Source organism: Wyeomyia smithii, chromosome 2, assembly GCF_029784165.1.
Source record: "Wyeomyia smithii strain HCP4-BCI-WySm-NY-G18 chromosome 2, ASM2978416v1, whole genome shotgun sequence".
NCBI lineage: Eukaryota > Metazoa > Arthropoda > Insecta > Diptera > Culicidae > Wyeomyia > Wyeomyia smithii.
The window spans coordinates 238,456,326-238,478,879 of NC_073695.1; the positions used below are offsets into that span (position 1 = coordinate 238,456,326).

General features: G+C 36.4%; 1 long non-coding RNA gene across 1 annotated transcript; it reads right to left on the reverse strand.

Annotated features, from left to right (window-relative positions):
- Window positions 1-4,711: 4,711 nt before the first annotated feature.
- On the reverse strand, window positions 4,712-5,298 carry LOC129724279 (uncharacterized). The gene is made up of 2 exons (XR_008727899.1): window positions 4,974-5,298; window positions 4,712-4,916 (listed from the first exon to the last, which is right to left on the reverse strand). It is a non-coding gene; the product is annotated as an uncharacterized LOC129724279 (long non-coding RNA).
- Window positions 5,299-22,554: the final 17,256 nt, after the last annotated feature.

The following is a 22,554-nucleotide window of genomic DNA, read 5'->3' on the forward strand; positions in this document are numbered from 1 at the left end:
AGTGCTAGTTATTGAGAAGTAACCTGCTCCGTGTTCTAGTGCTTTTTGTCTTCTCCTTGAGACTTAGTAACCTACTGCCTTCCTTATCAACCCTATCATTTCTTCCTGCAAGCTATCACTTTAACAGCGTATAACGCACTAAGTCTATGATATTATCGAAGTTTAGACCAGTGGTTATTAAGTCTGGAGGGAAGTTTTTTTGTTTGGAAGAGTCTGAGAATAATCTCCAACGCCAACGAACGGTTTGGTTCTACTAAGATTCGAACCTATCACCACTCGCTTGTCAAAGCAGACTCTGTAATCTTGCGCCTACGAAGCTCTACCAAAATGGAAATACGAGCACGCGAATTGGCTACAATATGAAACGATAGAAGAACACGATGGAAGAACATTAACCTAACAATATCATGGAACTGACTGAACAAATGATAACAGCAGCAGAAGCAACCATCCCAAAAACCAGCTCACGCCCGGGTAGAAAAGCTGTACGGTGGTCACCTGAAGTCAAAACTCCAATAAAGGCAAGAAAAATCATCCGGAAAAAGAATATGCACTGTAGAATTACAGATTATTAAAAAATGAATGTAGGAGAGTTATTGAGGATGCAAAAAGGAAACGCTAGGTAACCTTTCTGGACTGTATTCAGCAACGTCAATTTCCCAAAATCTTTGGAGGAAGGTAAACGCAATGAACGACAAAAGGCGTATGGTCAAATATGCAATTAAAACCTGTACAAGTGGCTAACACACTAACTGATTCCTTTGAACACATTTCCGCAATGAATATATATGATTCAAATTTCATCCGAAGGAAGAATATTTCACAGCCAACACTTAATAGCTTCCCGGTTCCTACTGACAAGGAAAAACCAGAGAATAAAAACGCATTTACGCTAGAAGAACTGCTTTTCGCGCTCAGTACCTAAATTTTGGTTTCGACCACCACATGGTGTCGTCATGCATCTGAGTTTGGTAATTATGTTCTCGATTTCAGAAGCTCATTGTAACTTTGACTAAAATTCCTTTGAATGTTGTGTGAGAGGTGCCAGTCCACTAAAACAATCCTATGCGATGGTCTATTATTGTTCAAATATCTTAAAATAACAATATAGTTCACTCTCGAATTTCCCATATATTTCCGTGAAGACAGACAGGAAACACCCCCTCTTGTGGTGAAAAAGGTAACTAAACTCATTGCACAGTGGTACAGTAAGGCAATTTAGGCGGACATGAGCTTTTCGTTGCGATTTAAAGCCATAGTTTTTGTAAAAAGTTGTTTCTTATACAAGTCCTCTATTTATGTGAAAATGATAATTAGGGTGGTCCTAAAATCAACGAAATAAAAACAAACTAACTTTGTTTTTATTTGCATAAATAATTGTAAACATTTTTTGGCAAACTTGTAGATCAACTAATTTTAAGTAACTTTGTAAAATACTTTTTTGTAGACATTAAATTTGGTTTCCAAAAACAGTCCTTTCGGTCTATCTTTTCAATTCAGATTTAAAAACAAAGTTTTCTTCGGTAACTTTAATCAAAAATACGCCAATTTTGACGACAAAACATTGTCGATATATTGTACAGATGAAGAGTTTTCACTATTTCTATTTTAAAAATAGGTCCTTTTAAAATATTGATATCTCCATTTAGGGCAAACATAAATAATTTTTTTTTTGGTATCATTTGAAAGAACAAATATTGTATAAATACTGTGAAGAAATACCGGAAGTTGCTTAAAATTAGTTGATCTACAACTGTGCCGATGAATGCATACATTTATTTCTGCAAATAAAAAAGTTAGTTTTTTTATTTAGTCGATTTCAGGACCACCCTAATTTTCATTTGCACATAAAAAATAGACTAAATATAAAAAACAAGTTCTTAGAAAAAAAATTTTACTCTAAAACCACAAAATCGCATCGAAAAACTCATGTCCGCCTACATTGCCTTACTGTACCACTGTGCATTGTTGTTGAATTTATGTGAGCGTGTGACATTCTCACACACGAAACTGAATTTACTCAATTTTAGCTTTAGTTGACTCAATTTAATACTTTCACAGAAAAAAATATGTTATAGATTTCGTGCCTATATTGTTTGTATGTAAAAATAACGCCATTCCGGGAGTTAAATATTGATGATATAATAGAAGTAGCTTATCGAGGCACGAAGAAGAAATATTCAAATAATCAGACCACGACGTGTAAATGGTAAACTAATCCCAAGTTGCTATAGACGTGGTTCCCTGTGTAACTTCACTAGCTCAGATCCATCACGGGAAGCAACTACGAAGTGTGAGGCCGTCAAGCTCAAGCTCAATAATCAGGCCACGAAGTGTACAATTAAATGAATGTTTCAATTATCTCGTGGAAAAGATAAAAGGAGAAACCGCACAATGGTTGTCAATAGTCGTATATGGCTGTTGTGCAACTTTTAGCTTTGATAACACTTGATTGTTCTATCAATTTAACAATTTAAGTATGGATACATATAATGTTGTAATTGGTTTAAAAGTTTTATTATATTATATATATAAGATATTCAACAAAACAAACATAATTAGTGATAACAACTGTTATGCAAAAACTATTATTTAATGTTTAGTTTTCTTCGTCTTGAAAGTACTTTTTGTTTTTTTTTATCCCTCCGAATTTTTCGCTCTCGAATTCTAATCTTCGTATTCATCACTTGCAGCTTTGCTTTAACCAGCATATTTATGTATTTACTAGCTGACCCGGCAAACTTCGTCCCGCCTATTTTTGTGTTTAATTTAATAATTTTCAACATTCCAAATTCATTGATTTCTCGCGATTTGTTTATATCGTTTGAAATTATTGGTTTTATCGGAATGAAAACATCCTCGACTTTTGCCTTTAGTACATCACCTCTATTCCTAAAACACTCATATTGGGTGGTATTCAGTTATTTTCGTTGTTTTCCAGAAACTGTGTCCAGGGTCAATGCTTGGCTTCTATATATTATTTCGATTACGAAAATATTCATATGCAGTAGTATTCGGCTGTTTCCCAGAAGTTGCCATCTTACAATTCAAAATGGTGTCTGAGGTCAATTTTTAGCTCCATGCATCATTCCGGTTAAAGAAACTCTCATATTGGGTGGTATATGGTCCCGTTAGGGTATTTTCCAGAAACCGGAAGTCACCACCCTGAATTTTAAAATGGCATTTGGAGACAATTTCTGGCCCCTGAGCGTCATTCTGGTTTAAGAAACACCAATATTAGGTGTAATTAAGTCATTTTCGGCTGTTTTACAGAAACCGGAAGTCACCATCTTGGAATTCAAAATGGTGTCTGTGGTCGATTCTAGCTCCTGTATATCATTCTGGTATCGAAGCATCTCATATTGGATGGAAATCGGCCGGTTGAAGAAATACCCATATTGGGTGGTATTTGGTCGTTTTCAGCAGTTTCCCATTCACCGGAAGTCGTCATTTTACAATTCATAATGTTGTCTGAGGTCGATTTGTAGCTTCAGTGCATCATAACAATCCCGGAAATACCCATAATGAGTGTTATTTGGTCTTTTGCCACTGTTGTTTAGGAACCGGAAGTCGCCATATTGGATTTCAAAACGGCATTTGGAGACAATTTCTGGCCTCTGAGCATCATTCTGGTTAAAGAAACACCCATATTTAGTTGTTTTTGGGTCATTTTCGGCAGTTTTCCAGTCACCAAAAGTCGCCATTTTACAACTCAAAATGTTGTCTAAGGTCGATTTGTGGTTTCAGTGCATCATCACGATTTCGGAAATACCCATATTGGGTGGTATTTGGTCATATCTCGCTGTTTCTCAGAAACCGGAAGTCGCCATCTTGGATTTCAAAATGGTATTCTAAGACAATTTCTGGCCTCTGAGCGTCATTCTACTTAAAGAAACATCCATATTAGGTGGTATTTGGTCATTTTCGGCAGTTTTCCAATCACCGGAAGTCGCCATTTTACAACTCAAAATATTGTCGGAGGTCGACAAACGTACAAACCGTGGAGCACCACCCATGGATTGCCTCATACATAGGCGAACTTTATTATTATAAAATATTCGGCCGAGTCCACTTCACAATAAAATGTGCATTGTTTTCAGTGTACCCATTAGGGTAATGTTATTGTCAAAAGTTACTCGTTTTCGCATGTCGTGTAGAACAAAATCAGAAGTGACGCACCTAGCGGTCGAAAAGGTGACTAATGCTTCTGTCATTTTCAATTTGTCTTCATAATTTCACGTAAGTGAACTATATTGGTATTTAAGATATTTGTTTAAATACATCACCCATCAAAAACTCTTCGAAGCACGGGAAATGTAACCATCTTCTAGAACTTTCGAGTTACTATTACATTCTCGAATGATGGCCAATAATTACGATCCAAAAACGAAATAAACTATAACATTAGGTCTTTACCTGTACTCCGATATTTTCTAACACCCATTGAGGACTCATTCACTAAAAAAGCTCTCACCAATAATTGTTATCTTTCGTCACTAAACTTTTTATTAAACCTTTTCATTCCGAGCCTTCTTACTGAAAACCATCTAGAATAAATTCTTTACGACTTATCACTAACAATGTCATACCACATCATCACACCACAACGTAGCGAAGCTTGGGGAGCAACATAATTCAACTGATCGGACGAAAATGGCAACAAAATTGCCAAAATGCACTGGACACATACATGTGAAACAAAAAATTCAACTGTTGTCAGGTAGATAACATTTATTTTTCTAAACGTTAAAGCATGATTACACAGATGTCAACAGATCAGCATTAGAACGGATCCAAAGTATCGTGAAAATTGTGATCGACTCCAGTTTGCAGTTGCAAAGCACGACCATTTGAGAACAACAAATGGCGCCACCAGAGTAGATTCATCATGCCTGGAACGTTAGTTGTGGTTTAATCTGTAAAAGAATATTTATTGAATAAAGTTTTAACTTATAGGTAGATATTTCAATTACCATCATCGTCAACGTCCGCCATTTAGTGAAAAATGACATTATTGACAATAAATGTCACAGTTGCAATAGCAACAGCAGTAGCTCCTATTGCGAAGCCCGTCATTTTCTCTTCCTATAAAATGTGAACTGTTGTAGGACATGGAACGAAAACGAAGTATTTATACAATTTAGTCAATCTGTCACAGAAAATACGAAAAACTCGAACGCCCGGAATACAGTATAAACATTGCTACAACCTTCTGTGTTAGTCTAACAACTATGATGGGTTTCGACAGATTGCTATGATGGGTTTCGGCATTTGTGAGAATCAGTCTAACTCCAATGATGGTTGTAACAATTCTGTTTATTTCATTTTAAGTTTACAATAATGAAACCTTCAGTTGGTTTTCCTTTATCTTTTTAAACATACATCGGTTCTATTTTGATTGCGCTTAAGCTTTCGTTCCAATAGGAATCGATTATAATTAGTCTACTTAAGGGAAAGAGAAAGATATATTTGTATTTGAGAAAGGTATAGTTGCGCGCTACGCGGAGCGCTTGAGTTCCTGAGCGTGGTGAGTGCTGCTTGTAAGAATTAGAATGTAGGTTAGTAACGATATGTGAAATGCGAGACGTTACACTTCTTGGCCTGCACAATGTTTACGTTCGGCTTAAGAGTTGCATCGACTCATGCTTCTCACGGTGCATATTATTTATGAAATGTGGATAATATGGTATGGAAAGATGTTGTAAGGTTTGTCACTTCAAGTACTTGTGAAATGTATTGCTTGAAGTCGTATTGAAATGAGGATGGGAAAGTTGTATGGAAAAAGTTGTAAGGAATTTATGACTAAGACTCATGTTCGATTGGAAGTGTGAAATGATTTGAATAAGAGCGAAGAGCTCGGGTTTACAAATAATGAATGTGATTAGGTTACATGTAGACTTATCGTGGGAAAGGATAATAGCTAACACAGCACACAACAATCAGATAAGCATTGAAGACAAACAATTTCTAGTCGACTGTTTATTTGCAATGCCAAAAGCAGGCAAAACAACAGGCGACAACATGATCTGAGTGCATTATCATCTTCTGTTTAGTAATGATAATTGTTCCCCGAGTTTACGGAAAATGTATAGATTATTTTTTATCTACGCATCATGGCTCGGATGACCACAAGTTAAAACTTATGAAATCATGCTTGGAGCATCTCTTTGTAACTCAATCTGACATCACAAATTATGAGTCATTTTACACTTCGAGAGCTTTAGATGCTCCTTTTTTATTTTTGAATTAATACTCCTTCGCTCATATCATAAATCGTTGAATCATAATCGGATTGTTGCAAATTGTTGAAGGGTTTTACTCATAATTATTTAATTTTTACTAAAAGATTTCGAGCTACATTGTTTCACATATAATTCCAATAAACTTCTCTTACACCAAATGTAGAATGCATGGATGTCATTCTGAAGTGAAATAATGTCTTCTTGGTTTTTTTTAAATTTCTGAATACAGCTCTAGGTCGTCGGTATATAATATTTTTTCAGATTTTTGAGGATAAAAGAAATGTCTTTCACGTACAAGATAAAAAGAACTAATCCTAAAAAGGAGTCTTAGGGACACCCAATGAAATTTGAAACAAATTTGATTTCACTCCGTTGAATTTTATTATTTGTTACCTGTGAGTGAAATATGATTCAAGAGATTAGGTTTAGTTGCATTATTTTACAGTTTGAAAAGTAACGGTCAAACGCCTTGCTAAGATCTGTTTAAAGAGTTTCAACGTGGATCCCCTTATCCATTGCTTTTAGAAATCTATAAATTCAAGTAAATTGAAGGATATTAAGAGCCCTTTGAAAGCAAAAAAAACATGTTGTTTGTCCGTTATTCGATTTTTGATTTGAAGAATTTTTTTTTTCATTGGCAATTGCTTTGAAATGTTTAAGAATGCAAGAAAAAATAGCAATTCCACGATTCGCTCAAATTCAAAAGCAGACACCAAAAATTAACTTTTCCATAATTTCCGGAGAACTCCTGGTGACATTTGAACAGCAAAAAACAAACGAGATATGGTGTCTGCGACAAATGTGCTGAAATATAAAAGCAAATTTATAACTGGTCTACAAACATCGCAAGTGACATTAAGCTAGTATGCAGCGACGGAAAAAATCACCTCTAGCGATTTTGAAAACATATTAAGCAAGCCTAAGATACGTTGACATCGTCGTCAGTATGCGAATAACAAAGAATCAGTGTTGGTGCACTCTCTCTTGGAGGGCGAAACGAATACGAAGTTGTGTGAGTGTCAACATGAGCCAGAATGAGCTGTCATTGACTGTCTATTTGAACCAAGGAAAAAGGCATTTTTTGCGATGAGTATTGTTATAACTGATACGCGTTGCTAGAAAAAATATTCATCGCAAACAGTTTTTGTATTCATTGTCGTTTTACAAAATATTTTGGTTTGTTTTTATGTAATACAATATATTTCATAAGCTTTAAGTTATAATCATGCTAGCGTCCTTCGATTCTTAAACTTGCACTTCTCGTGATTAAGGGCTTTGGTTACAATTTTGAACACACTTCATCACGGTCGAACTCAAAACTCTGAAAAAACTTTTATACAACAGCAAATTGAAAAAAAAACACAGACTCGTAGAACTAGTCTGTAAAATTTGCACATTCAGTATTCCTGATGTTACTAACTAAAAACTTCGTTTAAGTCATGCATGCGATACAGCAAGAAGATAGTTACACGCTATCAGAAAACGACGCATGTGCGTGTTCTCTGTTTTGAGTGTAGTATTCGTTTCTCCCTCCCAGGCGTACACCACAACACGTGGTTCTCAATGTGCACAACTCGGTATATGAAGTTATTCGCCCAGTTACACAAAAGGAGGAGTTATATTCGTACTCATAAGAATCATGAACAAGATTTTTTGTCGGAAGAAGAAAGAAGACTGCAGTGTACGTTAAAATACTCTTGCTCAAGTCACCCGCCACCGAAGTAGTCCCTTTCACCACACTTTACCTCTCACCGCAACACGCCTCTGCTCAGCCGGCATGATATTCTCCTGTTGCTATCCTTCCTTCCCCTAACGATCGGCCTATGGAGAGACAAGCACAACGAGCAAAACGCTTCTCAGAGCTGATGTAGTCTAATAATGTGTTTGCTTTCTCCCAGAAATCTATACACCATATCATCATTTCCTTATGGGCTGAGAGGATTCAATTTTAGTCGCGGTCTGTAACACAGGATATGTACAGATCGAGACTAAACGACGATTGCATCATATTCGTCTCATTTCCATCACTGCAGTAGTCCGCACCATCTCTAATTACCTTGTGTAGCAAAGCAATACCGTCAAGCATAAAGTGCTGAGTGATATTTTCTCCACGACCTGGAAGTAGAAAGCTTTCATTTGCAGAGTCCAAAATGAAGCTAGCATATATTTCAGGAAGTAGGGTGAGGAACGGCTCAAGCAGTGGCGCCAATTGCAATCAGTCGCAGAAAACAGGCCTTAAGCTCTGAACTTTGATCAATATCGACAATTTCAATGATGAAAACGGAAACTTTGATTGTCTAGCTGTCTTACGAATATAAGAACGAAGAAATCTGTGAACAAACACCAATCGGAACAAATCGACCCGATGGAAACTACTTAAAATATATTAGGGGTGATTAGAATAGTGTCCCTCGATTGGTAACTTTGATTGATTATTGTTAAAGTTTGATAACTTAGTTTTACAATCTAAAAACAAGGTCTGGCAGAGAAAAGGATAGAAAACAGATTGATGTACTTTTGTTCGAATTTCACCCAACACATTTCGGGTATTTCGTCTCAATACACAGGCGGTTTTTAAGCTGCTTAGAATACGTTCCCTACCCTAGATGATTTAGAGGACATTCTTCCGTTTGAGACTCACAACTAGGTGCAAAACCAGATAGCAGCATTATGGCTAACAGTGAGGGCAATAGCTTTAATATGGGAGAGACAGATTTGTCTTTGTTCGGCTTTGGAAAAGAATTGAAAGGAAAACGATGAAATAAAAAGGAAAATTTTAGGAAAACATTTAGAAAATAGTCGTCCAAATGTGTCAACTTATACTAAACGATTCCGGCAGATGAGCAAATATCGTTTTATAATAGAGACAAATCGCGCCAAATGACCTATGGTCGAATATCGATCATTTTTAATTTGATCGAAACTTTGCACACCTATTTGGCTTAGCAAACTGAGAATTTTTCATAGATGGAGAGATTTTTTACACTCATGAGTTATATTCTAAAATGAAATTAGAAATTACTCGAAAACCGATGCTTTTAGAATGTTAACTACCATGAGCTTTTTGATTTAAAATGACTCTCTGCATCTTTTAAAATCATCAGAATACAAATAGCTTGAAAAATTTTTGGATTAGAATTTTTATAAAAAAATTAATCTACCATAAGAAATCATTTTTCATTTCTCCATCCTGAACTTTTTTTTAAATTGCATATTAATGTCAAGTTTCTTTAAAAAATAGTAGGAGGGTGGTATCCAAGACACGACCACATAGTTGACGTAGGACTACAACAGTTTAATAGTATATTTATATTACTACCTTTCATTCTAATACGGTCAGTTTTCTTCAATACGCGAAAACACAAGCTTCTTTCTATACAACCTTAAATTGAGTACGACTAAGTAGAAATTAAACAATATTTATTTGTCTTATGAACGGTGGCTCACTCTCCGATCACCAAGCGGCAAAGATGTAACATAACAAATTTTCCTGCAGTTACAAGTTCGTGGAAAAAATGACGATAAAGAATTACAGTTTTCAAACAAAAATGTATATTCACAGAAAATTAAAAATGGACATGGGGAATACAGAGTGTAGAGTTCAAAAATAAATAACGCATTTTATCTGTACAATAAACCTAATTTATATACTCTGCTATCTGCCTCTACCAACACGTACAGAACTTTGTTGTTCTCGGTGGCGCAATGTATTTTGCGGCACCCGAATAATCATATTGAATTCTGATATTTGCTGCTATACATAACAAGAAGAAGAAGAAGACAATTCAAACGGCAGTTCGATTGTGTTCCAGATCGCAAAACGATACCTACGCGTTAACCCAACACGCCCCACTGTGCGTCGACAGCGGCAATGTAGTTTTCACTTGGCTTGGCTGCACACAAATGAATATCGAGTTCTACTGCACTGCTAGACGACGAATGACCAGCGCTCTACTCATACATTGCTCGGTGCAGTACTGTTGCCTGTGCCAGTATGTTTTCCTCCAAGACATCAGTTTTAATGACATTCTAACAGCAGAACGTAAAACTGTTTGATAGAGGAGGTGGTTACCATTTCTCCGAAAAAGCTTCACCTTCAAGACATCAAAATAGTCATGGAAGCGAACATTAGTTGACCTATTGGGACGGGGAGATTCTGTCGATTTTTTTTTTGTCATTGCTATACACGATATCACTGCAGGCAGTTGGTGTCTACTCATGAAGTCTGTGCCAGGCATGCTCGCATGTGATTGGTACATTGTTCGTGAAAACTCGACCTTGAAACTTTTATGAAATTTTCACTGTTTAACAATCAAATGATGATTATAACTGAGGTATCACAAAATTGTCCATCATTTTATCAATCCAACGATATATTGATTATTGTAATCCATCATGTGGTTACATCAGTGTTACCGTTTTAAATCTCTAATTACAACGTTACGCCTTGGATTTAGTTTCCGCAGAATGTATCTCAATCAGGGTTGATATTTGTTGACACTCTTGAGTGAAAGTGAAAAAAAGCATCCATAAACGTTATTTTTTTACAATCCTTTCAGAGTTCTCCCTTCCCGCTTTTTGCATGGAAGTGAACTTTCAAAACACCTCATTATATTTCATGCGATGAAAGCAAGACAACAAAATCAGTTTATCAGTTAACGAAGACTGTCAAGGCATCGGTCAGTGTCAGTGAAAAAGTGTTTCGGTAAGGTTCATTTTGGTTAAGTGGACTGTTTGTTTTTCTTTTTCGCTTTGAAGTGAAGATCATTTGGTTGGATTTGTCGTCAAATTTTATTCCGTAACCTTGAACGATGAGCGCGAAGCGAGAATTTTGCTGGGGAAAATGACTTTTATCAGCACTGATCTCAATATAGTGCGGTTAGACGTAGTCCTACGTCAAAAAATTCAACTCTTTTTTTTTAAATTGAAATTCAATGTTTATTTTCAATTCATTTTAGTCAGATTTTTTTTTCGTACAGTGTATATTTTTTAAGATTCATTTTCAATTCCCTACAACTCATTCTCAGACAGTTTTTTTAAACGACCAACGGTTTCTGGGCTACAATGCTTTGAATAAAACCTATGCCAAAAGGCATATGCCCTTTTAGAAGATAACTCATGGGTGTAAAAAGTGGAAGAGGTTGTTTATAAGAAACGACCGCAAGGTTAACGTAAAATTACGACAGCCTGTCTTATGTCAATAATTTTTTGCAATAGCTTTGGAAATACACTCGAATAGGGTTAATCATTTTAATGGTGTGAAGCGATATATTTTTCCGTATTTGTTTCGTATATTATTTTTGCTTCAAAAATAAACGGAATCCGTTGGAAACTAGCTGAGTTCAGAACTTTGGAAAGTGGGCAATATTCGTGACGCTCTCGATGCTTTCGGTTTTACAATTTGTACCCCTATATATGTTGCCGTAAGACATAATTCTACGTCAAAAACGCACTAATCGATGTGCTCATAAATGTTTGATATTAGTTGTATTTACCAGACAATCGAACTGTGCAGTAACAGTTAATAATTTCAGCCTTGTTAAATGTTTAAAATAAGCAAAGCAGAAAGAATTTTAATTTTCCGAAGGTATCGTCGGAATCCTTGGTCAAGTATATGAATATGAAGATTGTTTGGGTTTCATGATGCTGTAAGAAGACGGAGTTTAACCGGTGAAAGGCCAGAATCCTCAATCGGCAAAGATACCCCTTCTCTTAATTGTTATGAACCATGAGTATGATCGAGATGCTGTAAGAAGTGACTGGTTTGTAATGATGAAAACTTAGTAAATTAACATTTACGGATTTGTTTCGCATATACCGCTTGTGATGCACAGTGTTAATGAATCGTAATATACATCACACTGTTGCGCAATTGAAGCAGCATCAAACTGCAATCAAAGTTGCAATTTAGTAATAACCATTCATTATGCTCTTCCAAATATATTTAGTATCCTTGAAAAAGACTGGTTGCTGCAGTTGCAAATTTCATTCAATTATCGCATAAATGCTTCATGGTCCAGATAGCGCGCGATATTCGCTCTGACAAAGATTTTTTTCGCACGTTGTGGAATGGGATAACTGAAAAAATAGGTATGACTAAAGTAGAGATGCACCGAATATTCGGTCGCCGAATATTCGGGCCGAATATCAGCAAAAATTGGATTTTGCCGAATATTCGGCTCGTTGAATAGTAAGTTAAAATAGTATTATTCGGCCGAATATGCCGAATAAGCCGAATAGTGGCCAATGATTATCAGAAAATAATATAAAAGTATAGTACAAAGTTTTATGAACGGGGGTAAACAAAAATTGAAGATGTAACTTGGGCTTAGAAAGGAATATATCTCATTAAAATGGAACACGAACCGCAATCTCCACACAATATTTCATGTCTTGTCTGGATGAGGTATATTTTTTCTGAGCCAAAGTCACATTCTCAGTTCTCGTTCATTTGTTGTAACTCGTTCATGTAGTTGTAACACAAACTTTTAAATTGTGTTAACCATAATCCTCAAAAACATTATTTTTAAACGACAACTCAAATAAGAACAAAAGTAGGTGCGCTACGGCTTAGCGTGCCTTATTCCATAGGCGCAAAATTTATTATTTCTTGTAGAATAGTTCGGACAATTTTCAATCGTTTTCGTACATGAACAATTGGAAAGCGAAAGAAACAATTTAAACTTCAAACAATGACCATTTGGTTATTTTGTTATCATACGATCAACGTTGTGTTCAGCCGAATATACGGCTGCATATTCGGCCGAATATAAGGCTGAATATTCGGCCGAATATTCGTCTCACCGAATAATGGAAAAAAAGTTATTCGGTGCATCTCTATACTAAAGTCGCATGGAAGCAGATCGTGCGTGTTTGATACTGCCGACGGTAGACATGAGTATGAAGGTGAAAATTCTGCAGTTATGTCGAACTATAACCGTTTTGTTTTAAAACGCAATAGCGTAAGTGAGAAATAGAGGTCGACATTTGCGTTTCGACAAGGCTTGACAATTTTCAATAGTACAATCGTTCGAACAATCAGATTACAACTTTCTGCATTTGTACGGGTGCTTGGTTGATTTTCCAATCGATTACTGCAAAAATGACGAAAATCGGTTGGAAACTGACGGAGCTTAAAACGGTTGAAAATGGACAATTTTTGTGACGCTCTCGATGTTTTTGGGGATCGATGTTTCAGGGGATTGGGTCCCTGTAATGAAACTGGTCCCCTGTTATGTTGCCGTAAGACGTAATTCTACGTCAAAATGTCTCCATCTGTAAAAAATGTTCAGTTTGCTAAGCCAAATACGTGTGCAAAGTTTTATTCAAATCTAAAATGGTCGATTAAATTTTCGCGAATTTCCAGATCATTTGGCGCGATTCTGCTCAGTAGTGGAAATTTGTGTGGATAGGCTCTCACGGTCATAACAATATATTTTGTCTATCCAACAAAAGTGAAGTTTTTTGAGTCAAGTATGTTTAGTAATTATGAGTGAATAATATGCTATAGGTAGTTTTTTGGTAAAACATCTCAATATTGTGGGTTCTGATTCGAACTGTTTCGATCTGATTCGATTCCAAAGTCCGGTTCAGAGTTTGGTTACAAAGATTACCAATTGGCTCCTATCTTAAAATTGTTTATGGTTGTCCTTCGATTTCTAAATGAAGAATAAAAAACTGCTCGATTTGTTATCGATTTTGATTTTAGTACATTCTGCATGTTGTAGGATGAGTACAACGATACACCGCGCTCCAGTGCTGAATCGATTGAAATTCCAAGTCGAAAAGATCTTTGACCTGATCTGGAATCGAACCCGATATCTTCGATATTACCATAAGCCACGTCGTCGGGATGAATTCTCAATAAATACACCCAAAACTTATTTTCAACCAGAGGGACACTGCCCACTAATTTTTAAAAATTTCTGTTTGTTCCTTGCGCTATATTCAGTTTAGGAGCAATAGCATCTTCCTTCCACTGCAGTACGTTTTATAGACGGCCAAAAAGTTTTGGGGCCACAATGAGTTGTTTCAGTGGTGTCACAGCAGTTTTAAGGTCTACTTTTTTGCTGAGCTTTCTGACCATTTCGCACAACAGTTGAAATTGATCGTTTATTTTTGTACTAGCAGAACGTTTACGGCGATGCTCTGGATCAAAGGTTCCAAAATTTATTTTTTATATTTCATTGCTGCATTAGCACAGCTCACTTCAAAAATATTTCATAGCTTATTCGTCCATCATCACTTTAAATACATCAATATTCTGATAACGCAAAATTTTGTCATTTTGGGCTATATTACAGAAACTGGAAGTCACCATTTCCGCTTTTAAAATGACGTACGGAGTTCCACTTTCAGAAGTGTTGAAACTGTTGGCCAAGTACCAATATAGGCTATTTTGCTGAACCGGAATTCGCCATTTTGAAAAATGTTGTGTGGGGTCCTTGCCTCCCATTTTTGTGATGTATTGTTTTTGGAACCACCCTAGTAGAAAATAAATAAACCACCCTATTGGAAATAAAGTTCGAGATACCTAATGAACAATAATATAATTTACATTTGGTTTGGAACGAGTAGTTAATCATTTTAGAAGCCAGATCTGAAATCTTCCAGTCCCAGAAGGTCGATTTTCGGCCAAAAATTTTTTTTCGAGATAACACCAGTCTCGACGTTTTATGCATTTTTAAATTACTTGGCATCGGCTAAAAATTTTCGATTTTCCCAATTTCATGTATTTTTCCGTTTCTCGATAGAGTGGCCACTCTGAACTATCAACCAGAAAAATACCAAACTCTTTTAAAAATACCAGCCCAAAATGTTTGCCAAACGTCCATAGATGGATGAGACCAATGACGAAACTGATTCCAGATTCAGCTCACAGCTTAATTGGAAGTGTCTCGAAAAATAGTGTGTATAAAAAATCACAGGAGGGTTGTGTGCAAAGCCACGACCGCAAGGATGAAGTAGAATACTTTTACAAGAAAGAAAAGCCGGTTGCTTGCGTGTCAGTCATTTTTTAATTTGTTGTTCAATTCAATATCGGATAAGATACCGCTCACATCTTAGCGTTATCACTGACAGTGCGAATAAAGTATTCCTTGTTATAAAATAAACAGTGAAAAGCTGATTTAACACTCAAAACTAGACGGCTTATGTGTAGTCAAAATAAATCAACATTTTTAATTGAATGCATTTACTAGTGCCTGCTTTCGCACAGAGACAGCATTTCACTAAAGTGCCTCACTGTATCAGCTGCTATCGATGCTAAACCCGCTGCAACTGCTACGCTATCCGTTGCCATGCCAATGTTTTAGCCGCTATACGCTGGTATTGATATCCGCTGTCCCTGCATCAGCTGGCCCAGCTGCTATCGATGCTGAGATCCGCTGCAACTAGTGCACTATCCATTGCTATGCCACAGCTGTGGCCGCTATCCGCCTGGTATCCACTGCACTGCTACTGCTGCTGCTAAGGGAAGACTGCTGTTGTCGCTGTCTAGAAACAGGCTCTTATATAGGGATGAAAAACCTATCGATAGTAGTAGGAAATCATCGATAACTATCGACAGCCATTTCAGTTGATAATTCCCATCCTTACTTTTATACAGACAAATAGCAAATTCAAAATGGCAAGTTCTATGATTCGGTCGACCGTGCTTGGGAAGCAATCATATTAACGACTAATCAGATCAGTCGAATTTCGCGCTTCAACAAGGATTGACCATTCTCAATAATATAGTTGCTTGTCATGATTTGGACTTGATAATTTTTGTATTTTGATTATGCAAAAAATTAATTTTTATGCTGATAATGAAAGCTTTTCGGATGTTGTTTTCAGGACTGAAGGAAAAGATAATTCAGTACGTTCTGAGACACGGAGATGAAGCCAAATATATATCTGTTCCAAATTTCTTGAGTGTAAATTGATTTAAGAAAAAATATTAACTCTTCAATTAGGTTTTTATTTCATCCTGAAAAGGACAATTTGTTGTTTAATTCAATGTCTGATAAGATGCCGATCACATCTTTGCGTTATCATTGGCAGTGCGAATAAAGTATTCCTTGGGGGAAAATAAACACTGAAAAGCCTTCCAGAACGTTCTTTCATTGGATGCATTTGCTAGTGTGCCTGCTATCGCTCAGAGACAGCATTTCACTAAAATGCCACACTGCATCAGCTGGCACTGCTTATATTGATGCTGAGACCAACGCCAACCGCTGCGCTATCCCCGTTGCCACAGTTGTGGACGCTTCCGTTGCCATTGGTATCCGCTGCCCTACATCACCTGGTCCTGCTATCGATGCTGAGACGCGCTCCGCTATCCGTTGCCATACCACAGCTGTGGCTGTTATCCGCTGCATTGCTACTGCTGCTGCTAAGGGAGGACTGCTGTTGTTGCAGTCTAGAATTATAATGAGCGGCTTCGGGTGAAACAGGCTCTTATATAGGCCAAATAGCATATTTCAAATGGCAAGGTCTATGATTCTGTCGACTGTGCTTGGGAAGCAATCATAGAACGACCAATCAGAGGCCGAATTTTTCGTTTTGACAAGGCTTGACTATTTTCAATAGTACAATAGTTTGAAAAATAAAATTATAATTATCTGCATTTGGGAAGAATCTTAGAAGATTTTCCAAGCTATTGCTGCAAGAACGAAGGAAATCCATCGAATACCAACCGATTTATTAGCATTTGAAATTGGACATATTTTTCACTTTTGTCGGTTTTAGATTTTCATTTCACATCCCTATGTAGCCGAACTTCCTGAGAGAAGTATTCTACTTCAAAAATATTTTCAAATTATCCTAAAAAGTTAACGGGAGAAAAACAAAAAAAGAAAAATATCTCATTATACCTAAAATTCTTGAATGGTTCTCAATATGTGCTCTGTAAAACGAAGAGGATACCAATAAAATGATCCCAAATTTATTTCAAATTTAGTTAAATTATATGCCAATGTATTTTTTTTTTTTGCGTGGACATTCAATTTTATATTATATTCTCCTATCACTAACAATTTTCAACTAACTATAATTTCAACTAATTATAATTGCACTTGGAACACTTATTAAAACCATATCTACACAGATATGAACAACTGGTACAAAAATGAATCCAAAGCATCGTAGGGATTGCGTCGACTCCAGTTTACCCTGTACGAACGTTTGACAATGAAGAGTTGCCGAAACGAGTACATCGCTTGTAGAATGTTACTCGTGGTATGCACTGGAGATAAATATTTCAAGAAATTATTTTTGAACTATTAGGCAGATGTATCAGTTACCGTTTCCATTCACATATTCTGCATATCTCGAGAAACTCCATAAGTAACGTGAACAACAACATCTTGCTCTTTTTCCGGTATAACGAGAACTGCAACCATACATGGAAGGGAACAAAGAATTTGAAGCAATGTTCTGGTACTGTTGCGACAGTGTCTTCCACGGATGAAGCACCCAATTGTTTACCGACAATTTCTTTCAATTATCATTCTTGAACAGACATGACAAACAGATAAACGATGTACCCAGATTATGGTTTCGCCTGTAAACCATCGCACAAGTTCTTACAGCCAGTGCACCGATCAATACAACTCCCCAGATGAGGCTCGCCATTCTGTCTTCCAGTAACACATATACACGTATATGTCTAACTGATAACCTGAGACTAATAACTAACGATAGTATATGTCTAACTAATGATAGCAGTGGATAGCACTTACAGGATACACGTGAACTGTTACTGGACATGGAATTGACGAGGATTTTCATATGCTGCTCTCTCTCTCTCTCTCTCTCGACCTTGTCCTCAACAAAAACAAAACTATATTCAACTGTTTACCGAAAGATGATCTTCATATTTCCCTCCAATTCACTCGAAGAAGAATGATAGATGATAAGGAAGTACAACAGAAACATTACTTAAGCAGGTATTAGACGAAGCAAACATTTGCTATTTTTGGTACGAGTTTTATTTGCACAAAATAAAATCCGTACCAAAAATAGCAAATATTTGCTTCAACTAATACCTGCTTTAATCTCTCAGTGTTAGTCTAACAACAATAAGATAAGCAATGAAGATAATGACTCCTGCATGATCGTAGCTTGTCGAACTTCAAAGCTGAAAACAGGCAGAACAACAGGCGAAAACATGTTCTGAGTTCATTGTCATTTGTTTAAGTATGATCAGTGTTGCCCGAGTTAGAGGAAAATGTATAGATTATTTCAAATCTACGGTAAAAATTCAAACATAGGTCTGTAAAAAACGAAACTCCCGTAGAAATAGCAGCTAACGTTGGTTACACAACCATGGAATTTATTTTATGACTATTTCCTTCCATGATATGTATAGTTGATCGACAAAGGACTGCCATTATCAATCAATCGTTTAGCTACTCATTGCATTTCAGTCAAGTCAATTCACAGTTAAAATAATCTTCTTTTATTAGAAATGCAAACGCAAGCAAAACTCTAGAAATTTCAGAAAAAGACAAGTGATAGGTACCCTAACCACCACTCTATTCTGCGTTACATATAAAATGTCGGTATGTTTCATTTGTCTAGAGTTCCTATCTTTACGACACAAGTGCAAGTCAGTCTTGGAGGGTTGGAGTTATCGTACAAGCCATAGGGGCATTCTTAAGCTCAAGGTCATCCAGTTTGAGTTGTTTTTTTTTATTCCCGCTTATTTTTCGTCGATCTAGTTCCGCCACTGTTGTTTGTGCCAATCACCGACGCCCGGGAGGCGACTCCACCCAGAACTCTAACTTACGACCCGTTGATTAACGGACCGACGCCAACGGCTTTACTTCCTCATGCGATGGAAGGCGTGATCCCAGAGGTTTTTCGCCTCAGAAAATCTCCCGGTGTCGACTAGGATTGAATCTAGACCAGTTGGGTTGGTTGCGAGTGGATCACGCCACCCCACAACCATCGACACCTATGTCGGCATTGGGATTCGAACCCAGGCGTCAAGCGTGGTTGGCGGAGACGTTACCAACCACGCTAGGCCCCCGCCCTAGTTTGAGTTGTTGGCACGCCAGAAACTTCTATAAATTTCAATGCGCTTGAAATTATGACAACTTCTATTCGGTTTTATTTTTTCGATGCTGATAATATTTGAGTTTTTATAAAAACATTCCTAAAAGTATTCAATTTACATACAAGTAGAATCACTTCTATTGCTGCTTGTTTTCACAAAATCCTTAAGTATGAACACAGTTTTGTGAATTTTGAATATTATTGTAAGCACTCAAAGTTGGTCATTTTCGTTTGTTTATATTAGCAACAAATATAGTCATCCCAAGTAACAATTTAAGTCGTATTGCATTCTTCTAGCGGTTTTCATGCCCAATTTCGCAAAACTGCTGTTAAAACTAGAAATACTATCAGAAGCTTCTGATAACCGCTATAAGTTTGCTTTACAGCCAAGTGGCCCACCCTTGCCAAGCTTTTGAAAGCAATTATAAGAATGGCAATAAAACTGCTTTAAAACCACATGGGAAGAGTACCGCATACTATAAGCAGCTGGCATTACCTCTTTAAGAGCGCAATGAGTTTGGTTGCATTATTGCGCTCTGCTACTTGCCACAATAAGTCCAAATCAACTTTTCATTGCTTGACAGCAACCGTAATAAGTTGATTTGTTGTGCCGTTCCTGCACACACACCAGAACATCACGCCACTTTTTTTTAATAGGAAATCTCTCGTCGCGGGAGAAATGTTTCACCTGTGTTGGTTATCATCGTGCAATCGATTTTATTTGATGGTGATATTGTAGAAAGATAAGGAATAAGGAGGGGTTTTTGGTAGGTTTTGTAGCTCTCAAGCATGTGCGCATGAAATTTTGTCGTGCATTTTGAGAACATAGGCGCTTAAAATTTAAGCGCCATCAAAATAGTACGGGCTTACAAAAAAAAGGATCTCATTGTTAGCAAAAATGAATTGGATTGTTTCAGCTCAGTTTTTCAGAAAAAAATCTAGCCGTGTTCTTCAATACAGAGATAGATCGAAATCAACTTTGGATATTCAATTTATTTGTTAGTCAGACGACGATTCGATTTTCGTTTCAAAATCATAAAAAGTTTCAAAAATATCAATATGGCGCGGTTGGTAATTAGTTGGTATCAATCGTAGCCGCAATGAGCCTAGTTCAATGATATATATGTTGTAAGGTGCGGCAAATGTTGGATGCCTGTATTATTAGAGAATAATATGGTAAATCCCTGGGGCCTAGACAACTTTATTTTTATGAAAAATCTGACATCACACCGACGATAATGAGGAATTAACGAGCTTTGATATAAATAGAGAGATGCACGAAAAATGCAACGATACATACATACTCAGTTTAATTGAATATTGAATATATTGCCGTGTTACTTTATTAGATTTTTGGAGTTCTACGTCATCAATGTTCACAAATGCGCTGCAAGATGCTCTGAGGCATTTTACACACATCTTACGGAGACTGCAACAGAATTCTGCATCACACTAAACCAACTAAGCCGCTTTGTCTCATATGTATGTATATAATTGCCTGCATATATTTGTTTACAAGTTTGACAGGTTAAAACTGGGCATTTGAATGACCGCAATAAAACTGGTTTCTAAGTTATATGACAGCAAGCTGGAGTGGTTTTATGGGGCAATAGATAGTAATAATAAAACCAATAATAAAGCAAAATCGCATTGACTCTTGCCGGTTTTATTGGAAGTTTTATTAGAGTTTTATTGACAGCTATCAGTGTTCATTACGACTTGCTATTTTTGGCAACGGGTTTAACCGTCATAAAACTGTTGGTAATATTCATTGCTGTGATAAAACCGTTAGAAAACCAAGTAGCAATAGAATTGGTACTTGGGATATGACCATCTACGTATTAATAAATTAGCGATTAGGCAAAGTTCCGCTAATTTGGGTTTAGTGTTTAGCGTTTAGCGATTATCGAGCTAAACTTTCTACTCAGCGGATTGGCGATTATCGCCGCGGTGCCTGTTCTATTTCCATAAGAATATAAAATCATTTGTCTAACAGATTCTTTGGAAAATCTATACTGAGCGTCTTAGCAGAGTAATTTAAGAAATCAGAAGAAATAATTATCGGTTTTCGTTAGACTCTAATAGAAATTTTCTAGTAGAGTCTAACGGAAACCGATAATTATTTCTTTTGATTTCTTAACAGATTCTTTTCGATCGTTTTATTGAAGGAAACGCTTTTATGTGAAAATTCGTACTTTAAAAAAATAGCTATTATTGAAGATAACGTTTTATAAATTTTAGCAAAACCTTCTGAAAATTAGTTGTAAATAGAGGCTAACTGAATTCTTCTCTTCTCAATAATCCGATTTGTTTCTACTATGACGCTCGAGAATATTTTTTCTGATCTATTAGAGTTATTTCAACTCTGTTCGTCTGATTTCTCCTGTGACTAAACTAAGACAGTTGTTCAATGTAATTAATTGTTATTTATATTTATATTTTCATTATGACAGCTGCACCTAAAATGAAAATTTGTAAGAAACAGTGAAAAAGAAAACAAAGCATAAAGAATCCACCAAATTAGACAAATTTTAGTGCAGTGAAACCCATTAGAAAAAATTTAGTGCGTGTCAACTTCAAAAGGGTGACATTCGTGAGATTAGTTTTCAATAAATTGGTCGAGGTAAAACCCTATAAATTATATAAATTTACTTCTAAGAGTATAATCTCAACCAATTTTTCAAAAAAAGGGTGGATTTAGTGCAATTAAAAACGAACGTGCTAATTCTCACAATTTTTAATAACTAGATGGTTTCACTGCAACCTAGTGGGGGTGACACACAGGGGAAAAGGGGTGAAATCCAAATTTTCCGCCCCGGGTGTCACCCGGTCACGCAACGCCACTGTTGGAAATTATGATTGGAGTGTACATTCCATATAAAACTATTCATATCTTGTTGAATAAAAGAAAGAGTTATTTGACAGCTTTGACAAAGTTGCTAGCAAAATTAAATATCTAAAAGAATCAGAATATTACTTCATGAACTAATTTTTTTTTCGTCTCATGACGTACACTTTAAGTTTTAGTAAAGTAGGCAATGTATGTAATTTTTCTCGAGGAAAAATGGATGAGGACAGAAGGTGTGACTTAGACTGAGAAAAATTTTTTCCTAATACGAACGGAACTCGAACCCGCAATCTCCGCAATTCAACTAATGGGGAGGTAATCACTTCTAAGAATAATATCGATCACCCTCCACTATTGTGTCTTGTTCCAAGCAGCGATGGGAAAAAATCACCTCTAGCGATTTTGAATACATATAAAGCAGGC